The sequence below is a fragment of the Peromyscus leucopus genome, chromosome 17, assembly GCF_004664715.2.
Source record: "Peromyscus leucopus breed LL Stock chromosome 17, UCI_PerLeu_2.1, whole genome shotgun sequence".
Lineage (NCBI taxonomy): Eukaryota > Metazoa > Chordata > Mammalia > Rodentia > Cricetidae > Peromyscus > Peromyscus leucopus.
Window position 1 is genome coordinate 27,221,516 of NC_051077.1, and position 24,399 is coordinate 27,245,914.

Genomic DNA, 24,399 nt, shown 5'->3' on the forward strand with positions numbered 1-24,399 from the left:
CATCTAGGCAGTGGTACCAGGTCCTGGGCTAGTTGCATGAGTTGGCTGTTTGAAACCTGGACTTATACAGGGACGCTTGGCTCAATCTGGGAGGAGGGGACTGGACCTGCCTGGATTGAGTCTATCAGGTTGATCTCAGTCTTCGGGGAGGCCTTGTTCTAGAGGTGGTAGGAATGGGGAGTGGGGGGGGAAGGGGAGGGGGGCAGGAAGGGAGAGAACAAGGGAATCTGTGGCTGTTATGTAGAACTGAATAGTATTGTAAAATAAAATTTTTAAAAAAATATGAGAAATGGAGATCCTTCAGATATTATTAGCACTAAAAGGTGATTTTATGAGCAATTATATCATTTATTTACTTGACAGTGGATAAAATGAGAAGATTCTTTTAAAATATATTTGCCTGAGATTTAGACAAGAAAAATAATCTTAAGGATGAAAATTCTAATAAAGAAACTTCTAATAAAGAAGAAAATATTATCAAAAGGCAATGTCCTGTGATCCACTTTGGAGAAATTTCTCAATGTTTAGCAAGAAACAGTACAAATTCAGACAACTCTTCCAGAGAACAGACTCAGAATTAATTCTTAGTATTTATAACTTTGATATCCAAGTCTGTTGAAGGTATTACAAGAAGTGAAGTAGAAAGTACTGACTCACATAAACATACATTAAAAAAAACCTAAAGTTCTCAACTGGATAAATATAATTATGGATAATAGAATAAGATATGTTCAAATTAAGTTAATTCTAGAAGGATAAAATAATGTGTCTGAAGTAGAATCTATACAAATCAACACATTAATCTGAAGATTTGTTCATATGGATGCAGGAAAGGAGGACTTGATACAATTCATTCCATATTCATGATTTCATAATTCATTTAAAAGATCAGTTCTATGCTTAACTATGTGTATGTGTGGATGTCTGTGTATGTGTATGTAAGTACAGGAAATTGTGGAAGTCAGAAGAGGGTACTGATAGCCCTAGAGCTCACAACATGCAGTTGTGAGTTGTCCTAGATAGATGTTGAAAACAGAAATCAGGTTGTCTACACAGCAGCAGCATTCCTAACTGCCAAGACCTCTCCCATCCACCATCACAATTTTTAAAAAACTTACTATTAATATTAAAGCTAATGTTTTTGTAATCTTTCAAAAAATATTTATTAGTCTTGAAGACATATCACATTCCTTTGAAAAATTAAAGCCTTCTTGTGAAAATTCAGAGTGATATGAAGAATTTGTTCTTAGCACCTAGATTCAACACTCATCAACATATACTAATCAATACAACTAGATAAGAGAAAAGAAACATCATTGTGTCTGAACTGTATGGTGTGGGCCTGAACTGGCATGGAAGCCTTTTCCCTGAAGACTAGCTCTCATAGAAGGTGTTACACAAACTGGCAAGAGAGGAAAGCAGTTAATAATCTCATTCAAATGTAAATCCTGTGAACTACAACCATGACCAGCTCGCAATGTATCCCCAGTGATGTAATAGTGGTACTTTCATCCTGGGGACAACATATGTCTAACTGGATTTAGGCTTACTCAATAGAAAGTGAATTATGTCTGATAATGCAAACCACTCATAGCTGTGAGGTCATGGTTCCTAGAGAAGAACCTACTACTGCCACTTTCTTCAACCAATGAGCTTACTAATTGCATTCTTAGTATTCTAGTACCCACAGGTGAGTCTAGCTCTCATTCCTCATCAAAGAAGCTTCCCTTTTCAGACTGGCCCACAACTGGTCATAACACAGAGAAGTCGCAGTACTTTCTCATCAGAACAGCAAGCTCACAAATAATTATAGGGTGACTTATTAATAATTATGAATGCCCAGCCTTAGCTTAGGCTTATTCCTAACTCATTCTTATAACTTAAATTAACCCATATTTTTAGTCTATGTTCTGTCATGTGGTTCATTACCCCACCTCCGTACTGCCCATCCTGCTTCCTCCGCATTTTGCTGGTGACTCCATCGCTCTTCTTGCTAGAGTTCTCTCTTGCCTGGAAGTCCTGACTATACCTCCTGCCTAGCTATTCGCTGTTCAGCTTCTTATTACACCGCAATACATCTTCACACAATGTACAAATGTCCCACAACATTTCCCCCTATTTATCTAAATAAAAAGAAAAGGTTTTTAACTCTAATACTGTAAAATTATATACAATAAGAACAATTATCAAGTAAGAATTACATTCACAATGTTCAGACTATGTGTATTGGTAAATTTGGAGACATTACTATCTATCTTATCTTGATGAGGCCAAAGTTTTATACCTAAACCATTTTTTATCATATCTTGAATTACATTCTAAAAATATCTGTTTAGACATTATAACATCTTCTTAAACAACTTGAGCATTCTTGTTTCTCAACTTTATAAACTTTACACCTTTACACAGATGTTTTTCTGAATTTGTAACAAGGAAACTTGTATATCTGTTCTTCAATACCGTCAGAGACCCAAGAAGAATAAAATATTACTTGAGTAAACATGGAGTGCAGAGCAAACGACTTTCAAAGCTACAGAAACAACAGAGACATTGGCTGCCTAGACAGTCACCAAGGTTCCTCTGCAACATTGGCTTATCGATTTTCAGCCTATAGGCCTAGAATATCTGACAGATTTTGTTTTTTGTGAAGCAAGAAATTTTAAAGGACTGTACTACTTTGTCTTGCAAAATTCAGTAGTTGCCTTCTTTTGGTCCTGCTTGTCCAATTTGGAAAGTATACTGTCAGTAGTCGAGGCAAATGAAGTTTCTTGCCCAAACGCCTAGCTTTGCCATTGAAAGCAAACTCCCAGGATGGACTGAGTCCCAGGAAGACCTTGCTTTGGAGTAGGTGGGAATGGGGGGTGAATTGCGGGAGGGATGGGTGTGGGAAGAGGGAGGATGGGGAATCCATGGCTGATATGTGAAATTAAGCTAATTATAAAATAAAAATATTTAAAGAAGAAGAAAGCAAACTCCATATGGATGTTCTTCAATTCCCATCATCCTTCTTTGAAGTAGATTGGTGCTGTCATAAGCAGACATGTTTCACTGTAATGAAAAGCCTTGTGTTATTAAAATATCATAAATGTTCTATTCTGTAGGCTTCTGAAGTGTTTGAAAATCATCTATCTAAAATATATCTCTGTTAGACCATGAAAACATACCTAACATGGTCATAAATTACGACTAACTACTAATCTGTATTTTCTAATTATCTTAATAGTTTGTAATAATAACTTTCAAGGGCTAGAAATTTACATTATGTTATTAAAGGAGCTGCATGGGTAATATACCTTAAACACTGTTTGCAAAAATTACTATTTCTTTATCCATCATTAAAGATGATTTCATATAGTGAGCAAGTCTTGTATGACAATTTCATAATCCACATAAATGCTTAAAAAACTAATGTAAATATATATAATACCATACATAATATGTATTTAGATTGGTGAAAATCAATCCAATATGTATTTTGTTATTGAAATTATATTACTGTCATGATGAAGATAAGTTATGAGTGATTTTTTTAGGTAAATTTACATTTAAGTCATTTTAACTTTGTTGTTATCTGGGAAATATTTGACTTGGCTGACTTCAAAATAAAAATTAATATGATGCAAATGTAAAAAAATATGTATTTTCTAAGTAAAGTATATAAGTGTTAATGGTAGTCTTTTGTCAACTCTGCTCCGAATGTAGACTTACTCTTTCTTTCTTCCTCTCTCTCTTACACATATGAGCACCTAACACTTTAAATAGTTCACACACTTTATAGGACAGATGTGTATAGTTTATTTGTAGAAAATCATGAATGAAGATGAGCTATGAGTAATTTTTTAAAATAAAATTATATTTAGGTCATTTGAAAAAACGTACCAAAGCAGGTACCATCATTTCTTGACTACCATTTTTTTCATCCATGTATCCATTCATTTACTATTTATTGCCTGCCAATCATTCAATATTCATTATTTGTCTGTTGTGTACCTGCTGTTTTTCAAGGAGTTTAGACTAACAGCTAAGTAAATAGGATTCCTATATATGTGAAACCCAAATTTCTTATTTTCTCAAAAGTCTAATTTCAGATAAGCATTACTTTTTGCTTTATGATATTTAAACATATTAATATGTTATTTCCAATTTTAGAACATTTCCCTGCATAAAATCTTACTCTTCTCTATTTTAGCACACTGAAATTTTTTAAGCTTTAAATTTGACATTTAGTATGATACCAAGTGATTACTTTGTTTATAAATAGTGCTTGACAGAAATTCACATATGTATCACATCATATAAAATGCCATCTTCCTAGGGGATAGTTCGATGAAAAAGATATTTTGAACCATCTTTTATCAGTGTGATTGAATTATCTCTTTTGGTAAATATACATATTTTTATAAAGCTTAAGAGTTTATGAACAGTGTGCTTAATGTAGTTAATAAAAATATTATAGAGTGCACTTATTTCATATTCTTTTTAATTAAGTTAAAACCACATTTATCTGTATACTTCAATTCAGTTCAAGTGATATCTAAGAACGGTACATATTTTTCTGACTCAAAGAAAAGTGATTCATTAGTGATTGAATGTAGCATGTTTACTTTCTGCAATTACACTTTCAGTAAATAGGCAAATAAGAAGCTCTGCAGTTTGAATCCTCACAGTCAGGAGATCTTCCCAACATCTGTGTTTGTAGAAAGAAACTGTATTCAGTCTAATTAACCCATTTACTTGAGGTTTGCTGTTACTCCAGAGAGAGATAAATAGCTTTTAATGAAATTCATTTGTACTTTGCAATTTCAGGAATTTAGCAGTTAATGTAATTCAAAAAGATGTAGAGCCTGAGGGGAAAAAAGAACTTTTGGGGTAACCTTGTTAATAAAATATTGATATTGCACACTGTTTTCAAAAATTATTATTTCTTTATTCATCATTATAGACAATTTCATGCACTGAGCAGGTCTTAATGCATGACAATTTCTAAATTTACATAACTACATGTGTACATAAAATTAATTTGTAAATAGAAATTTAAATCCAATTTTTCCTCTTTTAAAATGCTTAGATTCTATTTAAATACAGAAAATTATTTGAGTAAATACTTCATTTCTTAATATGTATTAAGCTAGAATTTCTTTACAGAGTAGTTCAAGTCTCACAAATATTTATTGTTTTAAAAAATAACCACCTCAATTTTCTTATCTAAGTAATTCTTAGGTAGCAAAATATTTTTTCTGTTTAATATCATGATTATAAAGCTCTAATGTCCAATGTCACTAGACTAAATGTCCACTGTGCAAATAGTATCCTATGTTGACACTTCAGCAGCTCATTTTGCATAATATATTATATTTAGAATTTTGAGATGTAATCTCAGTGTTTGCACAATTACAGATACTTCAAGGCAACTCTTTTTGCCATCCAAATTTATTTTATTCTTAAATAATAAACTTAGAAATCTGCATGAAATATTTTAGAATGCATTTAATTTATATGATGAATGTCTTGGTATTTTGTAAGAAAAAATGTCTTTCCTTTGTAATTAACTTGTAACATTCACCAGCTCTGACAGAACATTTTCATTGGCTTAGCATGTATCTCATGGTATACATAAGTTATATATATATATATATATATATATATATACATATATTCTATACAAGTAACTTTATTTAAACAATTCTGCACAAGTTTGTCTCTTTTTCTTATGAGATTATAATGTAATTATATCAATTCCTTCTTCCCTTTCCTCTCTCCAAACGCTCCCATATACCCTATTTCAGTCATAACCTTTTTGTTTAATTTTTGTTACATGTGTGTGTGCATTTCTAAATAAAAGAACATCAAGACAGTTCTAGCTAGTTATGTAAAAAAAAAAATTATATGTGTAGAAAAGTACAAAACAATTTTCAAAGAAATAATATTTCCCTGGAATGTCATATGAACAAAGGATGGAATATTAAGTTACATCTTTAGAAAATATTCCATCTCATATGTTACATTTGTAAACTTATTAAAAATGACATAGTTCCTAAAATTACAAAATTCTTTTTCTTACATTCTTGGAGCAAGTTGGGTGATCCTTCTTCTTTTTTCTAGCCTCCCTTCTGAAACTCATTAATCATTACATTTTTCAGTTTACCTGACACAAAATGGACCAGTATAAACACAGACTATGACAGTATCTAGTTCAACATCTGAAGGCAAAGTAGCAATTCCTGGTATCTGGAAGTCTTGACTTTGATGAGAGTTGCCAAATTGCAACCTCCAGTAAAGCTCTGTTCTCATGGGAAACTTGACAGATTTTCAAAAGCCCAGAAAGACATCATTGACAAGAAACATCTGTCCCGATTCTACTCACCTGGTTTAATCTAATTTTGAGATAAAAAGAAGCCATATTTTATTATTTACGAAATGATGTGCATTGATGGTAAATTTTAAATTATACATGCCCATCAGTATTTACAAATGACATTTTTAGGAAAATAATAGGCACATTGATCATTTAAAGTTTTCTAAGGAATTTTTTAAAGTTTATTAGTCATGATAAGAGACAAATTTGGAGATGTTATTATGCTAGTTCATACAACAGATGCTTTAAGGAATGCTGTATTGCTTTCCCTTTTTGCTTTTAAGGCATTTTAAAACAAAGCCTTATATATTTTTTTCACTCTTTCAAAAATCAAATACAAAACAGAGTGAAACTTGTAAGATTTATTTTCTTTTTTCTTTCTTCTTCTTTTTTTTTTTTTTTTTTTTTTTTTTTTTTTTTTTTTGGCTAGGAAGACAGAGCTTTGAAGCCAGAGTATGTATAAAGTTTAAAAAACAACCATAGAATTCACCATTACAGTTATAATAAATCACAGTGGGGGACCTGCATTCAGCTACCAAAGATTTTTCTTTTATGTGAATACCACTTTTTAAAGAGGAATCTTTTTTCCCCAATTCAGATTCCATTGAAAATGAGAGAAAATAGTTCACCCAAAAATGCAGGTCTGCAAATACTTTCCTAAACTCTTAGGATCCTGGGTCCTCCTACACTGCTTTCTTTCTTCAAGGACATCTGGTTTCTCATCTGAGTTTCTCTGGCACAGTGGGGATTTTGGCACCTTTGACTAGGCTATAAAAGGTATACTTAATCGCTGTGATTGGACTCAGTGGTCCCTGGGGATAGTTTCTTTGGGAAGTTAAATAGGATTTAGTTTTCACAGATAAATGTTCTCATAAGACCAATCCTTCATAAGACCACAAGAATTTTCACAATATTCACTTCCCACTACCAACTCTTAAAGGTTAAAATTTTAACCTGTAGATTGTAGATGCTGATTCTATGATTTTAAAGCTTCTCCTAGCTAGATTATAATATTATTACAAAATCTCAGTTGACTGGAATTTTAATAGATTTAACAACAAATGACACATTACACCTGAACACCTACTTGATGTCACCATTATTTGATTGTTTTAACCCACAAGGAGGATTCCTGAAGTCTACTTACTGGCCAATGGCACAATGCAAGGTGTCTTAAGGTCATTTGTGGGTAATAGGAATCTTGCTATAGTGAGTGCAGAAGAGAAACTGAAATTTATGAGGTGGAGTGAGTGACAAAATCATGCAGAATAAAAGGGCAGAGACGTCTTATCTGCAATCTGAGTCTTTTAATTTCTTTTAACTCAAGTTTTAAAAGACAATGAGCACCATTACCTGAGACCGAGATGAATTCAACATTAGAAATACAGTGACTTGGGTTGTTGAGTAGCTAGAGGGCGTCTTGTGACTATCCTGGTTTGGCAGACATGAAGAAGTTATGCTACAGCAATGTCTCACTCATAAGAGTTTGACATGTGGTGCCAGATATAATCCTAGCCATGAGCCATTTTAAATTTTGTGGAAGCAAATGGTGTAGAGAAGTTTTTCTGTGTTCTGCCCGACCCTGGTTGGGATGAATCTTTCCCACCCGTGGTCCAACTGCTGCTTATAAAATAATTACACAGAGGCTTATATTAATTACAAACTGTATGGCCTTTTGCTTCAGCTTCTTGCTAGCTAGATCTTTCATCTTAAATTAGCCCATTCCTATTTATCTATATGTTGCTCCGTGGGCAGTGGCATTACCGGAGGTCTGCCAGCATCTTGTTGCTCCTTCTGGAATGAGCTTGCAGCGTTTCCATGACTCTGCCTTTTTTCTTCCTCTCTCTCTTGGATTTCCACCTGGCTCCATTATGCCCTGCCATAGGCCAATGCAGCTTTATTTGTTAACCAATGGAAGCAGCACATACTCATGGCATACAAAAAGACATCCCAAAGCAAAATGGAAGTCCTGATGAGCCTGAAAATGATGTTATCTACAAAGAGATGGAGAAAACAGAGAGAATAAAGAACCAGAAAGATCTGAGGAATAAGGATTCCCTAGAGTTTACCCATTCCCCAGGCAGGGGGCAGGGGTCTACATGCAGTGATAAAACAGCCTCTGATTTCCAGCCCTACAGTTCAGGTTCCATGTTGGAGTCATCTCTAGTTCTACTTAAAAAAAAAATTACTTACAGTAACTTAGGTTAGTTAATGATCTACGTATCAGACATAAGAGTATATTAGATACAACAAACAAACAAAATGTAAAAGTTAAGAATATTTTTTGATTCTGCTAACATCGTTTAGTTTATAAAGGGGGATTAATGAAAGAAATGTCTGAAATACTTAACTAATGTCTGTCAAGCCAATTGCATCTACAGCTGCATTCAAATAAACCTGTTGCATTTTGTAGATGTACTGCCTTCTGTTGGAATGTAGTTAGTACTAGAACTACTCAAGTTTTCCTATTCCTAATGCTATGTTATAGTATAAAAATTAGATCTGTGTAGTACAACTGTATTTGTCATTAACTATGTCCCTTCAGTCAAACTTCTTCCCTTTTTAGTGTTTTTTTAAAATTTTTGAGATTATAATTTAATTCCAACCATTCTCCCTTCTCTTTCCTCCCTCTAAAAACCCCACCTCCCTACTTTCTTTCAACTTCATGGTGTCTTTTCTTAGCAATTTTTGTTATTTCACCTATATATGTGTGTATATGTTTGTGTGTATGTATGTATGTACGTATGTATGTATATACATATATATTCTTCAACATAACCAGTTCAATCTATATAGTGTTACTTTGCATGGATGTTTTCAGGGCAGACCGTTTCCCACTTGACAACCAGTTGGTGTGTTCTTCCCTGGAGAAGACCTCTCTCTTTTTCTCCACTTTCCTAAGTTGTCTATACTTCTTCCTGTAGGGTTGAGGTTATATAGAATTCTCCCCATGCAGGTTGTCATGTGCTAGTGAAGTCATGGTTATTGAAGGAGAGTCTAAACCCTCTAATTTATCATTTTCATGTGTATTTATAATATTTAAAATATATATTATATATGTTTAGTATATATCGATAAGATATCATTACTATAATTAACCATCACAATCCCTAATAGCAATCTATAAACGTTTGTCCTTATACTCACAGATAAGTGAAGTCTTTACCTCTCATCAAGGCATCTTCTCTTAGCAACAGACGGAGACCATTAAAGAAAACTGCAAGCAGTCACAATGAAGAGTTGTGGAGGCCAATCTCAATGGGTATATCTACAAAACACTTCATAACCTAAGGTCTAGAGAGCACTACCGATGAAGTGGCGGAAAGACTAGAGAATCAGGGACTTTACTGTGAGATTGTGTCTCTTAGCAACATGAGAAACTATACCCACAGAGTTTCACCAATGTAATGGTCCAGACGTGAGCTGAACAAGGATGACAACAATGGACCTCTTCCCATGTTAACCCCCAGTTGTTGTGTTAGTTACCTTTGTCATTGTGATAGAATGCTGACATATGGAGACCCACAAAGGTTTCCTAGTGAGATCTGACCTTACTTTACTCAGCAGAGCTACATAGGGAAATTATTAGACCATGGGTGTAGTTACCAGGTATTTGGAAGAGTCTAGTCTTGGCTGTGCAGTATGCTTTAATTTAGCAAGGGGGAGGTTTTTTGCCCCACTCCTTGGCATTGTTATACAAAGCCCCTTTGAAGAGACAGAAGGTGCTGGTGGATTTTGATCCGGTACCCCTGAAGCTATCCTGTGTTTCTGTCTGTCTCCTTTCTCTTATCTTTCTATCTAAAACCTTCTTATCCCTCTCTCCTTTTTATAGGAACCATTTTAAGAGGTGGGAGCTGACTGTCCACACTGACATAAGCAAACTAAGGGTGAAAGTATCCATTTTGGTTCATGATTTCAGACTGTGAATCTATCATAGTGGGAAATACAGCAAAGCAGAGAAGTTCACATCATGTTATCCAGCAAAAGCCAATGTATAGCCTTATAAATATGTTCCCAATCACTTACTCTGTAGTCTCCAAGTCCTACTCTTCACTACCTCACAATAATACCATCATATTATGAATTCATCAAGAGACTAATGTATTAATTGGGTCAAAGACTTCACAGTATAATTCTCTGGAAAATATTTACTCTTGCTTCAATCATAATTCAATCAAATCAATTTGACAATTAACTATTCAGTTGGCTTAATGTATAAAGTGGGGAAGATTCCTCAGCCTTATATAACTGTGAAGACAGAAAAATATTACATGGGCAAATAGCTTTATATGTGGCAGTTAGATGACTGACACCCAATGAACAGTCCATTTTTAAAATGCATCTTTTACATAAGCTATGTGTTTCTTTTTTGACTAACTTAAAAATATATTAGACTAAATCTGTTAATCCTATGATAAAAAACAAAGGTTTTTATGTTTCTCCACAAAATTTTTTTGACAGCTGTTGGATCATGTTTCTTAGGGTTAAATTTTTATCTTCTTTTTAGCTATACCTGGAAAGAAATGTGCCAACTCAACCAAATCTATAGTCTAGATCATAAAATTGTATGAGAAAATTTGTTAAAGGCCATTTAAATTTAACATTTGAGAATCTGTCACACATTTTAATTAACCTGTTTTTCAGACTCCCTGAAGTCTATTCTTATACTAAGTCAACACATCCTAAAATACACTCTACAGACTATAACACACACACACACACACACACACACACACACACACACACACACACACAAATGAACACATACACAAAGAAAAGAAAATAAAGTCTTTTTTAATTTAAGATTTAAAGGATATCTGAGATCATATAAACATGTTATTATTCTTAGTTCAGAATGTTATTATTCAATCTTTATTATGATAATTGTTGAATAATTGATAATTTCTTTCTCTTCCTCTTCTTATTCTTCTTGATAAACAATGAGTTTACAATATCATCATTCCAAAATATAAAACATCAGGGATTTCCATAATATGCTTATGCACATGTCATGCTAGTCTTCCCAGTGTCAAACTTGATTTAGTACACATTCTAGAAATGTTCTATGTGTGGGTATACAGTCATAAATTATGTATATAGTATTTTAATCTAAAATAGTTTATGTTGTTTCAATATTCTTCCTCCATAAAGTAATGTTGTTAAGGTCTATTAGCACTCTTCCTCCCCTCAGAATTCCAAATAAATATTAGGAGGATTTTTGTTTTGTTCTGTTCTGTTTTTCTTGGAATCTTAGGCTCTTCTCTTTGTTCTCTGACCTCTCATTGATCAGATGAATCTTTGTTTTGGAAGGAACCTTATCCTGACCTCTATGTCTGTCTTTCTAAAGCAAATGGCTCAACTTTATTCAAGCTTAGGCTATGCTATATTTTTTTGATTGATACCATTTTTAATCAGATATTTCTTTGATTATCAAAAAATATCTTGTTTTCTGAATCACATGTTTGTTCTTAGAGAGCAAGGACACTGGAATCTGAATTGATAGCAAGCATGCTCTGGGTGGATAGTTGGTAGACATATTGATGAATATTTCATTGCTTATATTTTATATCACACATCCTAATAGGAAGTAATGAATTTTTTTCAGAATAGTAAAACTGTAAATGTAATTCAATGAAATTTAAGTGGCCTTTGGTATGTTCATTTAATTTATATAATTTTAGTTTGGAGTTCAGTTTTGAGTTTGTGACTCATCTTAGAAGATATTTATGCCCGGCTACTCAGCAGTATCAATTTTGAGATCCTTCATTTTTGATCTTTAGTGTAAATTTTTCTCATAGATCAAAAGAAACAGCTCTAATTTATTGAATTAAAGATATCTCCTCCTTGAATTCTTGTTTGTGCTTCAGTATCTTTTTATGAGAAATAATCTGTCAATATATCTAGCTCTTCTCATACTTCTACTTATTTTGGATTCTAATATCTCAATTATGTAAAATTCATCAAATTAAAAAGGCCCATACATTATTTGTTCAGAAAAATAAGTCTACTTTGTTAAATGGTGCAGAGAATTTAGAGGAAACACCCTTTCATAAATTGTTTTTTAACCCTTGACACTTACTTAGTCATTGATAATTGGCTATCAGCTCTTAGGGAATGAAGATTTGACTTCATAATGGATTTTTTACAAAAGTTTTCTTTGTATAGCATTACTCATTTTAAAAGATTAATTTTTATTTTATGTGTGTATGCATAGGCTTGAGTATATATCTGTACATCTCATTCCTGCAGAAGCTCATGGAGGTCAGAAGAGGGAGTCAGATGTCCTAGAACTGGGCAGTTATGAGCTATCATATGGATTCTGAGAAATGAAATCTAGTCCTTGGCAAGAACAGCAAGTGCTCTTAACTTCTGAATCACGCCCCCTAGCCATGAATAATATTATTATTCCTGATAACTATCCCTAAAACTACTGATTACAAAGCCAAACAACCTAAAAGGTAAAGAACCTGGGCCTTATATTTCTATCTGAGATTCATTACTATGGACTTTTCTACATAATTTCTTTGTTGTTAAGTTTTTTAAGTCAAATTTGTTAGCAATACACATTATATGACTTCTATTTGTGTCTACGGCTAATAATGTAAGCACCTACTCACATTCACTCCACTTTTACCAATCCATATCAACTAGGTTTCTTCCAGTGATACTCAAAGGGTCCCAAATAAAAACTTAACTAAAAAACAAAGAGAGAGACTACAGACTGGTCCCCTGACTCATTAATGTATCTGCAGCTCTATGAGATGAGGTTATGCTGTCTTGGAGAATTTCATGCATTAATATTTGTTTGGTTAAGTTAGTCAGTGGAAGAAGCACAGCTATGAGTTTTTTAATTTAATTATTATAAATCTACCAATGACATAATTTCAGCACACTGGAAACCTTTTTGAAATCATTCTACCATCTTCATGCTATGATTCCTAAAAGCCTTGAATAAGATGTTTGAAGACTATGAGCAAACACTGGAAATGTTCTGTGAATTTGTATCATTTAATCTCATCAATTATCATTTCATCAATTAATACTTTTTTAACCCTTATTGCTGAAAAATGAAAATTGTTCTCAAAATATTTAACAACATGCCTTACATCATGTTAATTATGTCACTTTGTTTGGCTATTAAATATAGCTGTCATGTAAATTTGGTTGATCTTAAATTATTTAATCGCTACAATGAGAAATGTATAGTGTTGCATTATGTAATCCCACTTGCATTTTATGTCTATTTCACAATAGAAACATGTTCTAAATTTTTTCTTTTACAATTAGTTATTTGTTTTAAATTTACTTTAAGTAACCTATTGTGAGCTAAGACCTGATACCATAATTAGTAGGAAATGACTGCCAACACAACTGATGAGTTGCTTCTTGGATGAGCCCCCTAGGACATTAACTAGATGCTCCTGAAAGTCATACAAGGACCCTGACTATTACCTCCACATTACCTTCCCTGTTGAAGAATAAATATAGATTTTTGCTTTAAAAACTTATTTTAGCTTAGGCCTCTTAAAATTTTGGAAAGCAAAGTGTGAGGTGTATAAGAAGAATAGCTCTGACTCAACACGTTCAGTGGTGGTAGCAACAGAGGTCATGCCAGTAGTCATAAATGTTGTTGGGTAAAGATATTAAATTTCTGATATTTATACCATATTTTCTACTAATATAAAATTAGTTTCATTAAAGTTAAAGCTGAAGATGCTATTTTAGAGACAAAGCATTCCTTTTTTAGGACTTGAATTCTTTCATAAAACAATAAGCATTTACAAAAACCTGAAATACAAATTAATACTACTTCAATCATAGCCCTAAACAGTCATTGCTTTATGTATAATAAATAAATATCATTAAAAGGCCTTGGTAAAAGGAACTTGTATTTAGGTAATAATAGTTAAGTCTAGACTCATACATAAGAGCCAAAATTTTATTTTCTCTGTGTTTGCATAGATTTTAAAAATGTGCTTTATTTTGGAAATTTGAGAAATAAGACAATTAATTACATAATTTAATATTTCTATTTCTTTAACAGGAATCTTAATTACATTTAAAGAAATCAGTGAACCTTTACAACATAAAATCTTATTTAACAAGAATGTAACCAGAAATCACAGCTAGTATATATGTTTGACCTTCTAATTTTTCTTCTTTTTCTTGTTGCAAATAAACACCATAAAGTATTACATGCTAACAGCCTTTATACTGAAGTATTTTTAAATCTACTCAGGAATAGCCAGAAAATATTTTATTAATATGCATAAATTGCTTGAGGCTCTTTGGTTACTAAAGATTAATTTAATAAACTGGAGAACTATGCTATTTACAGAGGGCATCTCAATGACTATTTTGAAGACCCTTGAATGCAAGCCAATGTAAACTGAAGTCCAGGATAGCAGCACTGTCAAGAAACTAGAAGGAATCACCTTGAGAATTTCTAATTGCTGTGTAGGCATGGAGGCAGAATAAAGCACCAGTTAGGTGAAGCTGAGCCAGTGTATACATTTGTGTCAGTAATGAGTGAAATGCAACAACTGTGAATGATGACAGATCTACTGCTGCCTGAAGGACCACACACAGACGCATACACACACACACACACACACACACACACACACACACACACACACACACAGAGGGGTGATGAACTTTTTAAAGGCTTTGTTATTCCAGCTGGGGATCAAGAATAGTCTATCTGTTCCAGCATGTTTCCATTTACCTCCATAAACCTGAAATGTCTAGACTGCAAAATAGTTGATCTTTGGTAATTAGGTAGCTGTAGAAGATCATTGTGTAGAATCACTAGGTGCCCAATGGAGGCCTAAAGCAGCCCTAAAACTTACAAGGGTTTTATTGACAGAGACTGTGAATCTGTTATTAGTTGTCTGAATTACAATAGCCAGGTTAATATAATATGGAGAATGCTTGAAACTTTAAGGCAACCCAACTCCATGCAACAGATATTCTAGAAAGTGAAGATATCAATTTACTATGTAAAAGTAAATTTTCTTTCAAATACATTCTTTCAGTGGTTCCCATTTTCAAGAAAGAGCTTAATAGACTTCAATTCACTTTATTAAGGTTACCACAAGTTCAGAATTCCTAATCCAAATCCCTTGTGGAAAAATGGCTTTTAGATTTTAAGCTTTGCATATTTTAGAAAGTTAATCCTGTGCAAATGCCATGTATGTAAGTTATACCCCAGGGTCTGGGGTAGTACCCCATAATCAAATACATTAATATTTATGCAGTGAATAATAAGATCATTCACTGGAATGGAAGAAATGGAGATGAAGACTAGCTTAATGTCAAATCAGAATAAATTTCATTAGCATAACTTACCCAAAACTTATTGCAACCTTTATGACTTAAAAGGCTTTTAGATATTGGAGTTACATACCTAATAGTACAGGCTCATGCAATGAAGAGATGAAATTTCTCCACTTCCCATTTACAAATCAACAGCAAAGTAATGTGATGTCAAAAATGTGGAAAGGAAGTCCATGACAAAAAGAGCACTCTCGTGTCATGTCATAATAGAGATGCCTTAGAAACATCATTTGAAGGAAAGATACAAGATGGATTTAAGCTACTTCAGTGTACAGTTAATTAATATAAGATTATTTTATAATACTGTTTAGTTATGTGTCCAGAAAATATAATGGTAAGTAAACAGAACTGTCTAAGTTTTGTAATATGCCACATTGGAAAGACACTCCACTCTAATTTCTGCTACTCAAGTCTATGCCATAGTATTTGAATTCTGTCTAACCTATAATGGAGATTCACAAAAAAGTTAGAGAAGATAGAGGCACAATCAGACCTAGATTTCACACAAAGCCTCAGCATCATTGCAGACAAACAAGCAAGGTAAGATATTAGAAGATGATGGAGAGGACTGAGATGTTCTTATAAAATATTCAAAGTGTCTATAATGTACAGCCAGCAGGATATATGCTTGTTTGGAAGAAGGCAATAGTACAAGTAGAAATTTCTCAAGAATTCTAATTGAATAATGGTGGTATCTTTAACAGAATCAGAACACAAAAAGAGGAAACAATTATATGGGTTGTGTATGCATGAAGGACAGAAGCACAGCTAATGATAAAAACAATACTGAGCATACTAAGTTTGAGATTATTATGTGAGCAAATGAAAATACACACAAAAACATTAGTTACAATACTTAAAAGAGAAAAAAAGACTCATTCATTAGTGATGTAAATGTTTTGAATAAGAAGTAAAGCATATTGGGAAGAAGGGGACTTGTTAGGAGAAAAAGAAAATACGCACAGGTGACTTGGGTATCAAAGTATGAGATTGTCTTAAAAAGATGAGATTTAGTAAAAGTTACTATTAGTAGAAAGGTGAATGATAACTTTCAACTGGGTTTCACACAGGCAGGTCACTAATGGCCATGGTGCTGCACTTTCATGGCATCATGCTGTAGAAACATATTGTATGTATCACAGAAAAAATGTCTGCTAGGTGTTCAAGAAGACAGGGTGGTAACTGTTTCCTGCAAGAACACCACATGGGCAGATGAGTTTGTTTCATTGAAAAACCAGCAGGAAAAGATTGAAAATATAAGGAAGACCAAAGTAGGAAGAATAGTGAATCCAGAATTAAGTGATAAAAATGACCTGAAATAGAGGGCAGGGGACTCCTCTACCATTTGAACGGAAGAGAACTATGAAGAGATGAGTCCTGATTCAGAGAAGTGTATGTTTTCCAGTTGCAAAGCCTTTCTAGCTCCTGGATTCTATGTTACAAATAAATTAACTAGATGAGATAAACACAAGGGTGTGAGGTTTGAGGGGAGGAGAAAATGACGAAGAAGCCATAGAGAATGGGAGAAAATGAACTGGAAAACTGAGGGAATTTTCAGTGTGTATTTTCAAATAGGAGCAAGATGGATTTATGATGTCCAGCAGGGTAGATTCACACGTTTTTAAATATCTTACTCAGTGTTACCATAAGATATGGATAAAGATGATTATGTATAAGAGAAAATAAAGAAGTTGCCTAGATATTTAAACCAGAAGAACAAATAAGGAAGGTTTATATTGTAGAATATTATTTTTAGGTGTGTTACTTTTGTTTATATTGCATTTAACTCTGTGAAGTTGTATGACTGTGCCTGTCTAAAGCACCTGATGGTCTAATAAAGAACTGAATGGCCAATAGCAAGGCAGGAGAAAGGATAGCCAGGGCTGACAGACAGAGAGGATAAATAGAAGGAGAAATCTGAGAGAGGAGAGAAAAGGAAGTAGTCAGAGAAGGAGGAAGACACCTGGAGCCAGGCACCCAACTACACAGCACGGCATGGGGTAAAAGTAAGATTCACAGTAGTAAGAAAAAGGAAGAGCCCAGAGGCAAAAGGTAGATGGCTTAATTTAAGTTAAGGAAAGCTTAAAGCTGGCAAGAAAGAAGCCAAGCTAAGGCTGGGCATTTATAAATAAGAATAAGCCTCCATGTGTGATTTATTTGGGAGCTGGGTGGTGGGTCCCCAAAAGAAGAAACACAAACAACAGCAGGCTCATAATGATTTTTATATATATTTCAGAAAATCATATAAAGTACAATAGTGAAGAAGACAGAGTTATCATGACTTGAATAAGGTATTAAGTAAGACTATGTTGTATTAAACCGTCCTCTTTCTCCTTCACCAGGGCTAGCAAACTGGTAGGCAAGCTCAATGCAATAGATAGACTATTGCATTTAGTACATATAGCATTTACTTGCTAACCTCACTGAAATATAAATTTTACTCTGAGTTATTTGTTTTCACATTAATGAAAAAAATTATAAATGTTTTAGCAGAGAGCAAATCCAAGCTAAATATTTGTTCAATGATTAATGAATAACCTTCTGATTAAACTATGTGTAACTATGACAGTTGCGTGGGCTAATTAATGCTAAAAGTATGGAGTGTGGGATTTATGCCAGCCTGAGTCAAAATCTGAATGTTTTCTCCCCTGTTTTAACTTAGGGGAAAAGGCAAATACAGTCCTCCATTACTACAAATTATTTTGTCAAGTTTCCTCTATTTGTGAAAAATCATAAGGATCGTCAATGCATCTCTAATGCCATGGAAGAAACTTATCCTTGGAAAACAACCTTCATGGCCATGGTATCCCTCTGCCAGGTATGTGAACATTTTTATCTTCTTTGATCATATCTTGGCACATAGTGAATGAGAAAATAACAACATAGTTATAAAAGTTTTATTTAACATGTAAACCGAAAGAATTAGAACTCTGAAACTGCACTTTTAACTGTGGAAGGAGACCACAGAGAAGGTCCACAAGCTAGGAAATCACTGTGTTACTCAAGATATATCTGCTAATGGTCGTTTCATTTGGATCCTATTCCCCACATAATGACTCCCATTTGCAGTGATGACAGAGTGCTTGCCTTTGTGGGAACTCATTTAGACAACTGTGCTCAGCTTTGTGCATCATTCTGGGAAACCAGAATGCACTATCTGGAAAATGATTACAGAACTCCCAAACCTCTGATGAAATTGAGGAAAGTAGGTGAGTGGAGTGGAAGGCGGTGGAGGGAAAATTGTACCATTATCAAATGTCAGCAAAGAGAACCAGACCATTTGATAGATTGTAGAACTTCCTGCTTCTTGGAGGACGCAGGTGGCTTGGCGTTAAGATACTGCCATACACTAAATTCTCTGTCTTTTGTTCTAAAAGACTTTTAAAGGATATAAAGAAATAATTCTATCCTTAAATGTTTTTATTCATTCCTCATCTGTATGAGGGAAACATAGAGTTCCTCTTCCAATGAATGATCGTACAAGATGACTTAGTTTCATAACTGCCTGAGCTAAGTCTTTCCTCAAGTACGCCCATCTACATTCTGGTTGAAAAGAACAAGTAACAAATCAAAATCTGCCATAGGTAATCATGTTGGAAGGTCAAGTTTGTGTTTTCCAAATGTTTCTTTAGTCAGAAGACTCCAGAGATTTTTAATTGGCTTTGAGATATTTCACATGAAAATAAAAGATGCATTTTTACCCAAATCTGTTTCAAGTACTCATAAGTTTGTAAGATATCAACTTAGAAAAGCAATACAGAGATGATATGTTTATAATCAATGTTGATAAAACTTGAACATATAATCATAGTTTTTTAGGTTAGATTGCATGGCTCCTGGGGCATTGCATGCTTTTCAGCTCCTGAGAAACAGAGGCACCACCACCCCAGGGAGTGAAGGATTCAGGTCACCTTGTGTTTCTCTGTGTGCTCTAGAAGTCAAAGAAGCATATAGAAGGTTGGCTGGATTATTAGTCTTAGACACTAATCTTATATACTCTGTATAGCTCACTAATATATTAGGAACTGGCAAGTACTGTTGTATTGATGCTGGCAACTGCCTTTCTATTCTGTTTCATTTAAGAGTATAAAAAGTCTGATTGTTTGGAATAAACTGTCCATAGCTTGAGTCTTCATGTGATCCTCCAACCCATGCTTGGCTAAGATTCATTTCTCATTAGACATATTAGGTAACTCTGGCTCACTAAGTAAGACCTGATGCTTTTTGAAATGCATTTAATTTTTATCAATTAATTATGTAACAAGTGAGTTCAATTAAGACCAAGAATTCATGTTGCTTGGGCAAATATTCTTTCTGATACCCCAAAATTTGTTTAAAATATTTCTACTAAGTGAAATCAATTTGATAATCTATCACACATATTTTCCCAAATTAGTTATGTAGGTTTTATGTTTGAAGAGTATTTAGCTAATTAGAGTTAACATTAGCTAAGAAAGGTGCTAAATTATAGATTGATTCATATATAAACATTTTAATGATAATTTATATAAAGATTATGTTCAACTGACTTTAGATATTATGTAGCTTAATCTATTCACACTTGGCTAAACTTAGCTGAAAACATGTGTTCACTCTCCATCTGCATACCTGAACTTTGATGGCATAGAAACAATACAAAGCAAAAACATAGCCTCAAATGTGGTTTAAAAAATGCTGACATCAGAAATGGCTAGTGTCTGTAGTATGCTAAATGTAATTGATGGGAAGTTATCAGGGCTTGCAGGTTACTTTTTAAATAGTCTTTGAAAAACCAAAAATTGAAATGACAGCACCAGTTGACATGTCTGAGTAGATGGGGAAGGTCGCAGAAGGATCGACTTCTACATAACAGCATATATTGTGTGTGTACACGTGCGTTTATGTGTATATGTGCTTACATATATGTATGTTATATATATATATATACATATATGTATGATATATATATATATATATATATATATATATATATATATATATATATATATGAGCAACATTGAATAGGTTATATATTGGTGAAATTATTAAGGCAACTCCACGTAGTTAAAAGGGAGGTTTATTTTGTGGGGTAACTCACAAGTGAAAGGATAGGTAACAGGGTCTGCGAAAGGTGTAGCGCAGTCTGGTGGTGTTCTCTGGAGAACTCTGATCAGTCTACCTCCAGTGTCCAGGTTCCAGGAACCAACAGAGCTGGCGCATCCAGATCTCGGGTCTTCGGGGTCTTCTCTTGACCCCGCCTTGTAGGCATGACAGTTACCAAAGCCTCAATGAAGGTTGGAACTTCCAGATCAAAGCTGGAATGGCTACCCACTACAATTATATGTATGTATAATAATAACAATTAAAGAAAAAGAGGCCAATTTTTTTAGAAGAGTTGATGTGGAGGGTGTGGGAGGAGTTGGAAGAAGGAAAGAGCAGGGACAACTCATGTAAATATAGCACTCATGATTGAAATTCTCAAGAAATAATTAAACAAAAAATCAAAATGAAAAGAAATTAAAATACACTTAAACATAATTTGGAAAGTCTAAGATAAAACACCACTGGGAAATTGGTCTTAGAAATTATTTTAGATATATTATTGATTAAATATCATCCCACTTAATGCTTTAAATTTGTCTTGTAAGTCTTTTTAAAGCATTTTTCAACCTGTATAACTACACAAGTAGAGTGACAGATGAAATATAAACTCCATGGTGAGAGCTCGAAGGAGACTCGTCAATGAGATGCTTGCCACAGAAGCATGGCAAATTGATTTCAGATATCCAGGATCCAGATATAAATCTAGGTGCAGTAGTGAGTGACTGTCTCTTACAATTTCAGCCCTGGGGAGGTAGAGACAAAAGGATCTTTGAAATTTGCTGGCTAGCCAGTCTAGCTGAATCAGTGAAAGTCACTTCCTCAAAACATGAGGTCAAAATGCTGAAAAGGGCACCTTCGGTGGTTTGAATGAAAATGGAACCCAGGCAGTGGTGGTGCACGCCTTTAATCCCAGCACTCGGGAGGCAGAGCCAGGCGGATCTCTGTGAGTTCGAGGCCAGCCTGGGCTACCAAGTGAGTCCCAGGAAAGGCACAAAGCTACACAGAGAAACCCTGTCTCGAAAAACAAAAAAATAAATAAATAAATAAATAAAAAGAAAGAAAGAAAATGGAACCCATAAACCAATAGGGAATGGCACTATTAGGAGATGTGACCTTGTTGGAGTAGGTGTGGCCTTGTTAGATGAAGTGTGTCACTGAAGGGCACACTTTGAGTTTTCAGAAGCTCAAGCCAGGCAGCTTACCCTCTTCCTGCTGCCTTTGGACCCAGATGTAGACCTCCCAGCTGTCTCAGTAGCACCATGTCTCCCTGTGTGTTAGCCATGCTTCTTGCCATGGGCTAAACCTCTACCTGTAAGCCAGCCCCAGTTAAATACCTTCATTCATAAGAGCTGCCATGGTCATAGTGTCCCTTCACAGCAATAGTAACTCTAAGACAGCATCAAACATTGACTTCTGGTTTCTTTACACACATATACACACACAAAATTTCCACAAGGCACTTGTCCTAGTATTTTTCCTAAATCTAGATAGAGAAATTATCTTGACAAAACACAGTTCCTTAAGTAAATGATGGCTATTAAAATTAAAATGAAATTGTGAAAATCACATCATGAGACTTTTGGTGTGTCTTTATGCCAATCATTTTTATTATAGGATTTTTTAAAATAGGATCTTAAATTAATCACTTATTTTAAAGCTTAGATGCTTCCATCTTTATAACAGACAGTCCTATTTTCATTACTTATCTTTAAGAGTTATTATAATGATGTGAATGTGTAAGCCAAGCATAATAGAAATAAAATATACTAAGAAATGTATGCAATTATTCTACAACAATCATCTTTGTGTAAACCCCTGAGTAATTTGCAACAATCCATATTCTCATAAAGGATATTTCTAAAAATATTTTATGCTAGATTTTCTTTTCATGTCAAGAACAGTTCTTATCATGTATGCTACATATTTCTAAAGAATTATAAATAATTAAATGAGCTTAAAATCCTAATAGGTCTCACTACTCATGTAGTTGTTACAATATTGATTCTATTTTTAAATGAAAGATCTATTGTTTTTAGAAAGATTGACTTCTTATTGCTTTGTTTATTGTTGATAACTGCTACTATTTATAGAGATTGCTCTGCCAAGAATAGCTACATGTGGGTACAGCAGCAGATTCCCTAGCAATTGGGGGCATTGGCTGAGCCATAAAATTTGTGAGAGGAATATCAGTATTCCTCATGATGTGTGGTGTCCTAAGAAGATGTGTCAGTTCTGGGTGGTTAATCCAGTATCCTTTCTCATAATAGTTTTTAACCTATACAAAACCAGTAGGAGGTTTTATATGGAATGATTGCATTAATCATGAAGAAATCTTTACCCAACATAAGGTACAGTGGACATTACATATCCATCACCAATACTCACTGGACATCAATACTGCACCAAAGGGCAGAAAGGAAAGAACATGAGATTTTGAGTTAAAAACTGCAGATTACATCTGAAAGAAAAAAAAGCACGAGCTGAGTCATATCAAAAAAGGCAATAAATGCTCTGCACATATGTTCTCTAAGCTTAGAAAAAGAAAGAACTTTAGACTTTGTAATTTCCTTCTAAAACAAACCATGGAAGGCTTTCTAGATAGGTTTTTAACTCTGGAAAAAAAGCATTTTCTTAAATTCTGGAAGTGTGTGTGTGTGTGTGTGTGTGTGTGTGTGTGTGTGTGTGTGTGTATTTCACTCTCAGAATATTGACAAAGATTCTGACTTGGCACTGATGGTTTTTAAAAAGTAACATTATTTAGATAATATACTAAAATGTACATGTTTCTTTCATTAGAATGTGCCATGGGAATAAAAAGAAGAAGCCTTTTGAAAAGTTATATGCTGTATGATTAGAACAGCTATTATATAAGTATTTCACGGGGAAGGGGAATATAAATGTTCTCTTTCTTATGGAAAGAAGTAATTTACAACTTGACTTAGGTACTTAATTATCATGCTCATGTACCTTGAAAATTTACTAGTCAAACAAATACATACTGCTAAGATATGAAGAAAGAATTCAGTATCTGCATCCATACTGGGACTCCGAAATGAATAAATATATGCATGCTTTAAAGTCTGTTAAATTGAATATATTATATTTCAAAGTTCTTCCATTAAGTAGAAACAATAAGATAATATTATTTCTTGGCACTTTGATATTGGAACAGATCTTTACACCTACTACATAATCTAAATATTTCCACTTGTCTTTCCCAGGTCAATAAACTATCTACTTCTGTTTAATGTGTCCAGACTGTTGCTGTCTTGTTTATCTACACCCACCAGGTTGTTATGGCGTGAATATGAAATGTTTCCCATGGGTGAATATATATTGTTCACCAGATGAGGAAACTGTACAACTTTTTGAAAATGGGACTCAGCTAGCAGACGTGTGTTAGAGCTCCTGGTCTGCTAAAATGTGAGAAGCAAGCACAGCCCTTGACATTGTGGACTAAGCCTGTCCCATCACCTGGCCATCTCTACCATGGACTGTACACACTGATACAGCCAGCCAAGGAGATCCTTTGTCCTTCAGGATTTTTCCATCAGATATTTTGTCACAGCAACAAGAATATCTGAGTCTTATAACCACTTATCTTTACATTTTCTTTTCAATGT

General features: G+C 34.0%; 1 non-coding gene across 1 annotated transcript; it reads right to left on the reverse strand.

The window, feature by feature from the left end:
- Positions 1-18,353: 18,353 nt before the first annotated feature.
- On the reverse strand, positions 18,354-18,520 carry LOC114695180. Its single transcript, XR_003734818.1, has one exon. It is a non-coding gene; the product is annotated as a U1 spliceosomal RNA (small nuclear RNA).
- Positions 18,521-24,399: the final 5,879 nt, after the last annotated feature.